Source organism: Rhipicephalus microplus, chromosome 6 (assembly GCF_043290135.1).
Source record: "Rhipicephalus microplus isolate Deutch F79 chromosome 6, USDA_Rmic, whole genome shotgun sequence".
Classification (NCBI taxonomy): Eukaryota; Metazoa; Arthropoda; class Arachnida; order Ixodida; family Ixodidae; genus Rhipicephalus; species Rhipicephalus microplus.
In genome coordinates, this window is record NC_134705.1 from 125,156,250 (window position 1) to 125,169,632 (window position 13,383).

Consider the following 13,383-nt stretch of genomic DNA (forward strand, 5'->3'; position numbering starts at 1 on the left):
TTCGTTCCTTCCTTCTCCTTTGTGGCTGGAAGCAAAGCCGCCACCGCATCACAGCGCTAGTTATGCAATAGCGTCGCCTTGGTGCGTCCCCATTGGTTGCCCACATAGCACCTTGCACGGCAGCACGCTAACTCAAAACACCATATCTCTACTGAGCGGAACAAACATTATATTATTCCTGTCGTGAGACACTGATTTAGGGGTTCTTATCCCCACGACCACAAAGCAAATGCGAAGGCTAATGTCCCGCAGAGGCATTTGCGCAAGCACGTATTTGGTGAGTGGCGTCACCACGGATCCAAGCCAACGAGCGCGTTCGACTACCTCGCACGCCTCGCCATGGCTGCCTTAGCCCTGTCCGGGGAAAAAGGGATCCTGGGGGTTGAGCCGACGCTGGTTGCTTGAACATTGAAGGCCCCCTGGCAGAGGCAACACAACCCTTTTTCCCCAGCTTCACGTAGGCGGCATCCCTGGGCTGACCCGTCGACAGGAAATTGGCAGTCGCCTTTTCTCGCGTCTCCCTACATCTTTTTCTTTCATTCTCACATTTTATCTTCCTGTCATCTCCTCTCTTCCGCTTACTTACAAGTTTCCTGGCAGCTAGGATTAAACCTGTGTAGTTGGTCACCCTTGGGTAGTTATATTTGGTTATAGCAGAGATGCACGGCTGGTGACCTCACGTATTCTACCTTGCAGCGTCCCCATGTTGGGCTCAGTGGCGGGTGGCCAACATCGCCACCGAACAATACATTTCCCGAATGGCTAACCTTTTACAGAACTCCCTGGTCACCGCGCGAAAGGTGTCGCACCGAAGGACAGTTCAACCTTCAACCTCTTCCAACCAAAACAGCATTTTGATTAATGACGCGATGGCGAAACATCGCAGAAGTCGGAAGGAGCTGCGGTGGAAAATTGGCAGCCTTCTTGTGAATTTAGCCTATACACACACGCATACATACAAAAACACGAGGGGATGTATATAAAGTATGATTTAAACTCCTTCTCCTCCGAAAGTTGTTTCTGGCTACATCCCAGTTCCGGAATATGCTAGCAGAGCAGAGGTTGGTCACCATTGTCACCCTTACCTGATCAACTTTATTATAATAAACTTTTGAGCAAAATTAAAGGAACAGTATACAATGATTAGAGTTTGTCTTCTCAGTGTACATCGTGCATGTACTGCGCCACGTTTAAGAGATTCATATTTAGGCAAGCCATTTTCACACGGACATTTCTTCTTCTTCGTCAGTTTTTTGTACTCAGCAGCACAGGTAACACTTGGTCATTTGTTTTTCATTCACACCAGAAGTGAGGACCATAACAAAATCAGAAACTAGACATTGTACAAAGCTGCGTAAACTTTTAATGCTCTCATTGTCACATGCAGCCTCATCTTGATTGTAAGGCTCTCAGATGCTAAATTTATGCATATCTTGCATGCATGAAAGCCAACACATACCTTGCAAAATAAAAAGCAAATCTATGCACCTATGCAGCAAGACTGAATTCCTATAACACAGTCAGTTTTACTACTATAAGCATTGCCACAGCATAGGCATTTTAGGACGTCCTTCCACCCTTTAAATTGTGTATATAAGGTTTTTTTCCAGAAAATGCATTGGGAATTCTATATGAAGGACTATGGGTAATGTCTCTTTTAAGATCTTTCTCTGAAAGACCTAAATACACGAGTTATTGGAGGTAACATTTTGTGCCATAGATACAGGCGTTGAAGAATAAATTAGCCAACTACCGGTTGAAATTAGGAGACAACGCGGACAAACTGAAATCGCAGTTTTTTTCTGCTTGCGCTTTTCCAAATTATCACCTTGTCTTTGTCTAAAGAAGCTACGCACTGTTTTATTTCACTATGTCTATAAAGTTATATAGACGAGGGTATACCTTTCATTGACATTCAGATGATTCATTTGATCAATGTGGTGCATCTGCCTTAAGAGAACAGCATAGTTCTAGCAAGCAATACCTTGAAGCAGGCAAGTTTACTTGCTAATCAGCGCAGCAGTAAATATAGCAGACGCTCCGGACCTGCCTTTACTGAGCACACTTTTTATATGATAGGATACAGTTAATACGTACACACACACACACACACACACATATATATATATATATATATATAAATAAATATATATAAATATATATATATATATATATATATATATATATATATATATATATGATTCAAAAAAAGTTCTGTGGGTTCGGTGCAAATATTGTTAAGAAATAAAGGAGCACACTTACAGAAATTGGATTGTTTTTTACTCTACGTTTCGGCCATGGCACGGCCTTCGTTAAGATTCAATGTGAAGGCCGTGCCATGGCCGGAACGTAGAGAAAAAACTATCCAATATTCGTACGTGTGCTCCTTTATCTCTTATATATATATATATAAATATATATATATATATATATATATATATATATATATATATATATATATATATATATATATATATATATAAGGAGCACACTTAGGAAAATTGGATAGTTTTTTTACTCTACGTTTCGGCCATGGCACGGCCTTCGTCAACGCGGCCTTCGCATTGAATCCTGACGAAGGCCGTGCCACGGCCGAAACGTAGAGTAAAAAACTACCCAATTTTCCTAAGTGTGCTCCTTTATTTCCTAATTATATATATATATATATATATATATATAAACAATGAAGTGTTAACATAGGACCCGGAAGTAAAAGTTCAAAAAAATCAAGCACGTAGGAAAAATTGTTTTGTAAAGAACTGACGTTTCGGCTGCGGGACCGGCCGGACATCACTCCGACGAAGGCCGGTCCCGCGGCCGAAACGTCAGTCCTTTACAAAACAATTTTTCCTACGTGCTTGATTTTTTTGTATATATATATATATATATATATATATATATATATATATATATATATATATATATACATGTGTGTGTGTGTGTGTCTTATGCTAAATGCTAATAGCAATATTCTATTTTATAAGAAGGAATGTTAGCTCATTCATGACGAAGGAATGTTAGCTCATTCATATGCCCAGGAGTTCTAGCGTGTACGCAAAACTTTGGAGCATCGAATTGAAAGATTGTGTCACCTCGCTTATACGACCAATCCACTATAGAAATCGTATTCAAAATGTCACTGTAGGTGTCTACGAGGAGGCTGTCAGTCCACTCGAAGAAAATTCTTTTTCGACCATTGTTCCAACAACACTCGGTGTATTTCGTTGGCTGTTGATTTGACCTGACATTCGTTTTCTTATACGAGAAGCTTGGATTGCCCACGCTTGGCAGCTCATTTGTATATAAATCAAGCCTCCAGACCACAGCTACAGAATTCGCATACGCTTTCGCCCAACTCAAATGCGTTCCGATTAGACAGCTTTTACTAAGGGAGGGGGGGGAGTCATTAATAAATGCGAGAAAAGAACATACACGTGAGCCCCTATAACTGTCTGCGTCAGAGTGCGACATCTCAACAGTGGCTCACGAGGGAAGGGGGTAAGGAATGATTAAAACGGATAGAGTGAGATGTAAAAATAAGACAGATAAAGATGGCGACACGGTCTAAGGAGTCTGAGGACGGGGTACCACTCAGCAAGAGCTTCACGGCGTCAGAAGATATTGGAGGGCGAGCCGGTTAGCCAGAGCTGCGCTGTCGCCGGAGATCGCTTTGTCACAACCGTTCGACACGGAATCCAGCGAGCGAGTCTTTTACTGATGCATGCCAGTGGGCCCGGAGTTTGGTGTTGTGGCAGGAAGCATAACTGCGCGTGCGTGGACAAATAAAGTGCAGGTGCACAATACACAAATACTTCCTGCTCTGTTTTTTTTTCTATTATTTTGCCTCTTTTGTTTATTTCTGTTGCATACCTATTCTTAATCGAATTGGCCAATCAGAACTAAAGTGTGTCATGTTTTAAAAAATGAGCTGAGCAACTGTTCCTGTTTCCTTGAAATATACAACTGTATTGCGATGAACGTGAAAATATATAGCTTTGTATATTTGTATACCTTCGTATAATTGTTAAGGCCAAACAATCTAAACCTTGAAAAGTTTTTGTTCTAATGCGTTTTACTGTTCAATTGTATCTATATAAGCTGTGAAATGAGCATTGTGCAAATTTTTTTTAGATTTTTCTATATTTGTTTTTCGGGAGCATTGTACTTATTTTCTCTGGTTTTGCTCCTGGCTGTCCACCATGTGAGTACGGGGTGAATGTCTCGTCAGGAGACGTACGAGTCTATTTTTGCCTTCCCTTGTGGACATATCTTATGTTGTATGTAAATATGTGCAAAATAAACTATTTTCTTTTACTATCTCTCTCTCTTGTATTCATTATTTGGTCTAATATTCATCTTTTACTTGGTTTCACCGGCGTTACGCAGAGGAGAGAGAGCATTATGATGAAAAAAAAACAGGGAGATTAACCAGGGCAGAGCCTGGTAGGAGAGAGCATTATGATGAAAAAAAAAACAGAGAGATTAACCAGGGCAGAGCCTGGTAGGCTACCATACTACGGAGAAAGGGGAAAAGCAGAGGAAAGTTGCAGAGAGGAACAAGGCACTGTACCCGTCAATGCTTGATTGACATCCTCGTCACCGACGAGGATGTCAATCGTGTGGCTGTAAGAAGAGCAGTGCATTCGTTGATTTACGAATATTCTATGCGAAGCCCCATACATCCAAAATCATTTCGATGGAGAAGTCGTCATGTTGGTGCTTGTGTTTTCAAGCAATAGATTCCTTTGAGCTTGCGAGAAGTGAAGGGAGATTGTCGAGCCCTTGCAACACTGTCTGAGATATCGGCGCCTGCATGTAGCCGAGCAGCAAATGAATAGCACTGGCTAAGGTGCTGACTAAGCCGGGAACTTGTTCGTCTTCGTCGGTCACTTTATCGTGTGTAGATGAGCTTGCCCTCACTCTCAAAATTTGACGTGTCTCGTCAAGTGCAAGCAACTTTAGGAGTTCAGGCCAATCTTCAAGTGTGTTGGTGGCAGAAGTATCCTTGTCGTTAGGCACGGCTACGTTTGGCTTGGGTGGTATGTCTGAAGCGTCAACTGCATTGCTGGATCAAGTGTCTTTCTCCGTAGACCTGACTGCATTTGGCCTGAGAGGCAGAGGTGAGGGTATTGCATGCGTTTCGCTTGGCAGCGAGGGCCTGTAGGCCATGGTGCACCACCAGTGACGGGACCATCGTCGCGTAACGACTGCAGCTGCTTTGTATGACCAGCGGTCTTCATTACATTTTTCCCTCATTACTGCTCTCTCCCTTTGGGTAACAGGGCAATCCTTCGAAGAAGCATAATGTGGCCCATTGCCATTTTAACATTATGTCGAGGCCCGTGTGCTCAGATTTGGGTGCACGTTAAAGAACCCCAGGTGGTCAAAATTTCCGGAGCCCTCCACTACGGCGTCTCTCATAATCATATGGTGGTTTTGGGACGTTAAACCCCACAAATCAATCAATCAATCAATTTTAACATTTCAGTATTGTAGTCTGGTACACGTTCGCTTGGTAAGACCCAGTGCATTTGTAATAAATGCTGGCGTTCGATCACACACTACTCACGTGATGTATCTTCAAGCAATACCAACACTGGGGCGGTTTTGGCACAAAAGCTCGAACTGCGTGCCAAAAATTGCCCAGTTTCACATGGGATGGGAGTGTCTCAATCTTAAATACACTCTTGACGCATAGGGATGTCCCGATACGACACACGCTTGCAATAATGGTGTCTACTGAGGCAGGCTAAATCAAGACTGGTAGGTTCATTTCGGTAATTGCTTCGTCAGTATCGTAAATCTCTTAGTCCAACAGTATATGAGAGTGGACGTTCATTTAATAAAGTACCGTGACATTGCGCGACGTGTAAGGTGCAGTCACGTGATAGAATCTAATTTCTAGAATGTTTTGACGGGTATTCAGTCTGACCTCCTCAATTTCGTTTGGCACGAGGGCCAATAGCTGCGCAGACACGGCCTGCCGGTTTAAAAATCTCATGTTTTCATTGTCCGGAAATGGCGTGAAGCAGCTCCGAAGCTTCTGTAATTTTGACTGTTGCAAACATAAACAAATAAACTTTCCCGCTGTGAAGTGTACTGCAATTTATGATCTGCATAATTTAGTGGCTTCAAGGAGGGAGGAGGAGGAGAAAGGGAAGAAACGAAAGGCAGAGAGGTCGACCAGACACACGTCTGGTTTGCTACCCTGCACTGGGGAAAGGGGTGAGGGGATTAAAGGAGAAGAGAGAGAGGTGAATGGCAACGTGTGTGTAGATGTGAACTTGTCCATTGCACGCTTATAAGTGGTCGCGTAGTCTGGTCATATTTAGAAAACTTAGCAATGCCCGCGTCGCTTTGCTGGCCTGCGACGCGTAGAGCCACGAACCAAGGATCTGACCTCCTCGACTTCGTTTGGCACGAGTGAACATCTTAAAGCACAGTGGCTTCGAGATTTTGCAAAACTTAGCTGCTTCAGGGTGTTACATGTAATTCTCTTAAGGCAAATTTCGAACCTTGCTCGAACGAATCATCTGAATGTCAAATAAAGCTTGTTGCTTGGCGGAACATCTCCGGAAATAGTGAAAAAAAAAAACGTGTGCAGCTACTGTCGCGTATTCAAGGCCCGAGCCCTACACCAAGAACGTCCCTTTATTTACTGCTCGTGCCTATCTTCTTCTTTTTTCGGTTCTACAGCTTGTGGTCTCAGGCAGAAATCATCCGTAAAATACTCTCAAGGGGCCAAGGCGATCACGAGGCAGTTGATTCGCGCTGGATTGCCTCCAGAATGCATAACTTTTGAACGGGTCGTTTTATGGTGTGTCCTGAAGCGAGTCGAAGGGTACATGTGCGTGCGATGCCATCCGGGTGCACTGCCACAATCTTTCCCAGCTTCCATAGTAGCGGACGTGTGCCTTCGTCGTGCACAAGCACCACGTCACCTTCGCAAAGTTGAGGTAGTTTACGATAAGGCGCGTCGTGGGCGAATCGAAGTAGAAGAAGATAAGACCGCCTCCATAGGATTCATAGCTCCGCTGTAGGGCGCTCACGATAGCGTGCGCGACATAGCAGGTGCTCTCACGTTGATGATATGCCGTGAGTATTGCTGCCTTCTTGCGGAAGGCATATGAGGCGTCTCCCGATCAAGAAGTGAGACGGAGCCAGTGGTTGCAGTTCATCAGAACTGCTATCAAAATACGTAAGAGGTCGGCTGTTTACGGCCCCTTCCACTTCTCATAACACCGTATCGAGAGCCTCGGCTTCTAGACTGTTGCGCCCAATTGACCATTTCAATGCGTTCTTTGTCGATCTGATGAGGCGCTCTCACCTGCCTTCCCACCAAGGAGCTCTCTCAGTGATGAACTTCCATTTCATCTTGATGTTGGCTGCATCTTCTCGAAGAGCTGGCAAAATGGTCTTGAGCACTCGCGCTGAGCCGCGAAAAGACAACGCGTTATCCGAGTAAACGGTGTCGAGGATTCCACGCTGGGAGATAAAACGGCGGAGGGCGAAAAGAGTTGTCGTCATGTTGGCCGTCAATTCCAAATGTATAGCTCGAGTGACAGCACAGGAAAACATGAATATGTATGCCTTCTGCTCGTAGCAGCCGTTTCATGCGTGTAAAGGTGTCCGCAGGAAGTATAACTTCCTACCAACGCAACGACTAAGAAAAGACTTGATTCCGTGATGCGGTCTCGTGGCAAGGGGGCAAATGAAGATGTATCAGCGACAGACTTGTAGCGTTTGCAAGGCAAACAGTTCCTCAGTACACTTTTGACGGTCTGTCGTTCTTTCAAAACGCAAAACTTCTCTCGAAGCTCGCAAAGCGTGGCCTCTACTCCGCTGTGAAGGACATGTTCTGAGCGGCTGAAAACACAAGATGGGTCAAAGTGTGCCTTGCTGGTAACAGTATTGTGTGTTCAACATCAAAAGAGTCGACTAGCTTCTTCGGACAGCCTTCAACGCGAAGCAGACCACCTTCGTCCAGGAAAGGATGTAAATGAAGAACTGGGTTCATGGACGGTAGTTTCCTCGCTGCGTGGAGCGCCTGCACTTCATCGGAGAACATTTTTTTCTAGAACTCTTTGCAACCAATAGTGTTCTGCCTTGCGAAGCTCTGCTGCTATTAACTCTTCGGCGGTAGAACAATGTTTCATTGACGCGTTTGTGGCATTGCGGTACACCCACCCGGTGACTCTGAGCAGTCTGTTCAGGTTGCTGTACTTGCATACAGATAATATAGTGTTCGCAACAAAGCCCACGAGACACACAGGCGTTTCTTCTCAATTTTGTTCAAAGACTGAAAATTCTTCTGTCGATTCAGCGCGCTCAGTAGGCACTGGCTCTCCGGGATCATGAATCCTAGTTGGACTATACCACCACATTGTTGACGCAAGAAGATGAGGTGAGGAAACCCCTCGTGTAACCAAGTCAGCGGGATTGTATTTTCTGGAATAATAATGCCACTGGGTCGGCGATGTCCGGCTATAAATTTTGGAGACTCGATGACGCACAAACATTTCTCTTTAGGCAGGCGTGTTCCGAATGTCTTTGTACTACGGCTTGTTGCGGTATATAATACACATTTTATATGAATAGCCGCTCCTCTTCGCCTAGCTCTGCGTGCTCCTCTTTAAAGTACGCATTCATGACCCAGTCATACTGCTTTTTGAATTCGGGCTGTGGTTTGAACTTATGAATTGGGCTTGAAACCAGCGCGCCACCAACCATCGATTGTCGCTGCCGGCAGATATTCCTGGATCCTTTAACATCAGTGACATCTGGTTGTCCCCGTTTACATTGGTAATGCCCTCTTAAAATGCCTCAAGTTCTGGTGGAGCCTTGCTCTTTTCCTCAGCCGGCGTGTTGATCCCCATAACGCCGAGACGCCACATCGCTGAAAGATCACAGTCTGGAATGAACTTCATACTACAGTGCAGGAATAGAGCACTCGTGGATGCTAAACTTCTCTCGCGTTCCATGGTACCCTGAACGGTCCAGCCGAACTTGGTTTCCACTGCCGTCAGGTTGCTGAATAAATGATCAACCCTTCCAGTCGCAGCCTTCCAGTAAAAACCGGAACCAAGTAAGGCGCTTACTTCCTGTGTGTGCCACGTGTCGGGATGAAAGTTATCTGCAGCATCGTAGTTCTTGTCACACAAAGTTGCAAAACATCAGTACTTAGCGGTGGGCTTGTAACTACATACACTTCGGGTACCTCCAAGGCATCCGCCAATATCGTTATGTCCCTACGTTGGCCTCGTAGCGCCAAGGCTACCCATCAATAGCCTGTTACTTCGCGTGGCTTCGAGTGTCCGAACGTAATCAAAAAAGTTCTTCGGTTCCGATAACCAGGTATCTGAGGTTCTTTGAGACATTCACTCAGATGAATGTGCGCTGGCTGACACTGTCAACAAGAATGTGCACGAGACGCTTTCGGGAACCGCACTCGATCCAGACTCGTCTTGTTTGAAGAAGAACGGCGTTGATTCCGCTAAGCACGCTTGGGGCCGATGTTAATGAAGGCGTGTTAGCGACTCGCCCGGCGATGCGCGGGTCGTCCTGGTTCACTGTCGTCGCGTTTGTGCGGGTTGGGGCTGTCGGTGTGAACAGTTCACAGAGGATAGTGCAGTGTCGTCGGTTGCATTTACTACAGATGATGCTGCATGCAAGTCGGCAAAAACGTGCCGTGTGCTTTTGCAAGCAGCAACGGTAGCAGCAGCAAGCAGCGCGCAACCAAGCCCGTTTCACTTCAGCCGAGATTTGAACGTTGCTGTCCGCGATGGTAGGCTGACAACTGCTGCATAAAGGGCCACCTTTTCCGTAACTGTAACAGATTCAGCAGCAAGTGCGGTCGCCGTAGGCAAATGTCCAATCGGTGCCGACGGAGGCTCGACCTCATTAGCCCGCGACCGCGAGAAACCAGACGCGGTTTGCTGGCCTGCTTTCCTCTGGAACCTCAGTGTGAATGCGCAGGTATTTGAACGATTCGGCAGCCTGGCGAGCTTTTTGTTCAGGTGTCGCAATGCCGGACGTTTCCTGTGGCGCTTCCTGCACCTTCTGGCGGTAGAGAATTGCAAAATCGACCGGCAGACACTTCATCAAGACGTGGTAGAGGACCACGTTGAACTGGTCAGGTGGGGCGCCCAAACTGGTCAACATGGAGACTCGAAAGTAGACCTTGTCGTAGAGCAGGCGAAGCTTCTCAATGTCTGCCAACGACTTGACTGGCGCCAGGGCGAGGACAAGCCAGTCGCGTCGACTAAATCACTCCGTCAAGGTCTTGATCGCGATGTTGCAATTGTCTTCGGTTAGTCGGATGCTCTCGGTTGCTCTCTTTGCTACACCGATCAAATAAGACTGAAGGTAACTGAACTTCTCGATCTGTAAAAGGTCTTCATTCAGGTGAATCGTGGCACTGAAATGGTCCCAGAAGGACTGCCAATCGTGAAGTGTGCCGGAAAACGTGGGAATCTGCCGTTTCAGCAGGACCAGCGTGCGATGACGTGCATCGTTCCTTTACTGGGAATCGCATTGGTTATTCGAGATGACTCAATGACCTGGCTTTCAGCGGCGGTGCTGGGGCCCCCGGCGTCAGCGTTCCGTAATGTAGCCACTGACCTCGCAGCACTCGTTACTGTCGCTTTACTGGTGGCCTCTCGGAGGAAGAAACGCACTCGGGACACGGCGTAAAACACCCTTCCGTCGTACTCTTCTGTGACCTCGAGCTCTTCCTCCAAGTCGTCGTCGTCAGTCGCATCGAAGATTTATTTCTTTAGAGTGACAAGTTCGGCGTTCTTCTGAGTGAGGTAGGCAACGCGGGAGTCGACCTGACTGGCATCGGGAACGGAGGCCTGCAGCCCCTCGGTCAGGAGTGTGATAGTTCGTGTGACGCTGACCCTGACGACGCCATGGTTCTTGCGCAGCCGCTCCAACGACGCCATCAGAAGTAGAAGTCTTGGAAGGGCGTGACCGGGAGGTTTTCAGCACTTGAAAAATGTCGCGCATTGAAGACCCGAGCCCTACACCAAGAACGTCCCTTTATTCTACTGCTCGTGCATAACTTCTTCTTTATTCGATTCTCCTGCTTGTTGTCTCCACCATCCGCAACAACTTCTTTAAAAAAAAAAGAAGAGGAGAAAACACGGAAAAGCAAAAACAGCAAAAACCTGGTTTCAGGTTGTCTGCATTGTCCTCTCATTTCTGTCGGTACTATTTCCCGAATTTGTCCTTCAACATTTGTTTCAACAGCACAAAGTGTTATTATCTCCAATAACTGAAGTGTTTACCACTATCCGAGAAAGCTAACTTTGCTTTACCTCACAAATTGGCTGTTGCCACGGCGGTGAGTCTGGAACACTCTTTATTGCCTGAAGTGGCACCAAGAACTACGTGGTTTTAGTACGAAATGGCAGCTGGTGGCATCAGCTGGCACTAACTGGAGCTCCTACGTATATTCTATGCATATGTATACTATACGAAAGTGGACACAGGCATTACCTTTACCGTAGCTGAGTGGTGGAGCATCGGACACGGTACTTGAAGGTCACAGCTTCGGATCCTGCTGGTGGAAAGTTGTATATTTGTTCTATTTTCTTTCTTCATACTTACGATATAATTACTGGTGATTACAACCCATAGACTTTCCCTGGCCGTATGGCCTCCTATATCCAATTAATATTATGCCTAACAAGAAAAGGAGCTCTTAAATATGCACTTTCCTTCATACTTACTATACCATTATTCATACGCACCTGGCAACGTAAAACAGGACCTTAATTAAAAACAAAGAATTCCCTCAAGAAACCTGCATGACTAGCTTCACTCGTTTAACTTTATTGCCACCATATCTAACCGGTAGAGTAACTTGGCTTAAAATGCTCCGTAACAATTACTGACTCCATATTAACTTATTGTAATATGGAAATAGGCCGATCCCTTTGTTGAGGTAGCAGGCTATGAGGGAATGAAAAAAAAAACGGTGCTTCAGGGCAATATGTCAGCGACGTTTCGGAAAGCAGCCTTAGGGAATAGCGCCAAATCGCTATTCCCAAGCCTGATGACTCACTGCGGTGTTTTCTGCGATTTGGCAGCACGAGTTTTTGAAGTATGATATTGTTCTCGTGAACAGTTGTGTCATGATTTCATCTATAAAGTTTTCCGTGCATATTGCAAGTACATTATTTGGCTAATAAAACAACCTTGCTTCCTCAATATTTTTTCTTGGACTTTGTTTTTCTCGCACACGTAGTTAGTGAGTCTTAAGGCGCAATAACATTGTGTATTTATAACGGCACGTAAAAAGTAAGAAATTATGTAAAAAATTTAATTCCGTGCCAAACAGGGCAAATGCACAACGTTGCTACAACTTGTGGTCGTCTCGTCCTATTTTGTTTTTGTTTGTTTGTTGTAAGTTGTTCCCTCTATGCACAGATGGTGACGGTGGCGACGAGCCACAATACTTTTGCTGCGCTGCTACGTGTGATTGGGCAAACCACCTGAAGGCACTCGCTGCGGCAGACGTGTAGGTAAACTGTGGTAACAAGCTGGAAGTCAATAAAATGTAGCAGAAAATAGCGCACATGTCACACACTGGCTTCACGAACCACCCTAACAAGATTGTGCTTGAGCTAAAGATACCCTACATGTTTACCGGGAACACTTGCTTCATCATCGCTATTGTAAACAGAATATATGGCGATAACTCTACGAATGGGTATCGCTTGGTGCCCATTCTACGCATTTTGTCAGGTTTCACAGTAGTTCAGCAGCTATGCCTTTCTTTGCAACTTAAATTACAGCGTCCCCTTAGTATTAGTAATAGGTTCAAAGCAGAATGTTGCTCAGCGAGTTGGTTCATAGGTTTGATCGGAATAATGCAAATAAATTACGTGACAAAGAAAAACATGAAGCTTAAAGCAAGCACCAAAGAAGCTTGTCCTGTGCTGTGAGTGTAATCGCAACTATGCACGTCATTCGCGGTCTGCTGTTCACTGCACAAATGGCTGTTCAGTAAACCTATAGAGTTTAGTAGTGTTTTCGAACATATGAAAGGATTTAGATTGAGATCTATTGCATTTTATTAGAAATATATATAACGATATCACTTTCACAGGAGGCAACTTTAATTTAGATGGGACGCATTTTTTTCACGTTTATGTGATTTGTATAGGGCCAATCATAAGGCATACGCAGCTTGTAATTTGAAAGCAAAGATATACACAAAAGTAAAAAAAGTAGTTTATGCTCCAAGTGAAGAATAATGACTCAGATAAACAAGGGAAGACAGCCATGACGGTCAGATTACAAATGAATAAACACAACAGAGTAATCAGACGTGGTTAACAAGACAGCTAACAGGGAGTGAATAATGTGGCTCGGACA